This window comes from Penaeus monodon, chromosome 28 (genome assembly GCF_015228065.2).
Source record: "Penaeus monodon isolate SGIC_2016 chromosome 28, NSTDA_Pmon_1, whole genome shotgun sequence".
Classification (NCBI taxonomy): Eukaryota; Metazoa; Arthropoda; class Malacostraca; order Decapoda; family Penaeidae; genus Penaeus; species Penaeus monodon.
Window position 1 is genome coordinate 21,579,830 of NC_051413.1, and position 200 is coordinate 21,580,029.

The 200-nt window shown below is 39.5% G+C and overlaps 1 pseudogene; it reads right to left on the bottom strand.

Annotated features, from left to right (window-relative positions):
• The window catches only part of LOC119591416, a 46,665-nt pseudogene that overhangs the window by 11,874 nt on the left and 34,591 nt on the right, over positions 1 to 200 (bottom strand).

The following is a 200-nucleotide window of genomic DNA, read 5'->3' on the forward strand; positions in this document are numbered from 1 at the left end:
GAAAGCATAACGTCGAATACCTGAAACCTGTCATCGCTAGTATAGGTAAGGATTCCCACTGTCAAGATGTGTAGATCCCGCTGTCGTATCCAGGATACCTGCGTTAGAGAGACAAGATGTCAGTTAAATAAATCGACTTTGAGGGCTGCAAACATTTAGTATAGTAATTTTCTTTTTTTTCACTTGCACTTTCTCAAAGA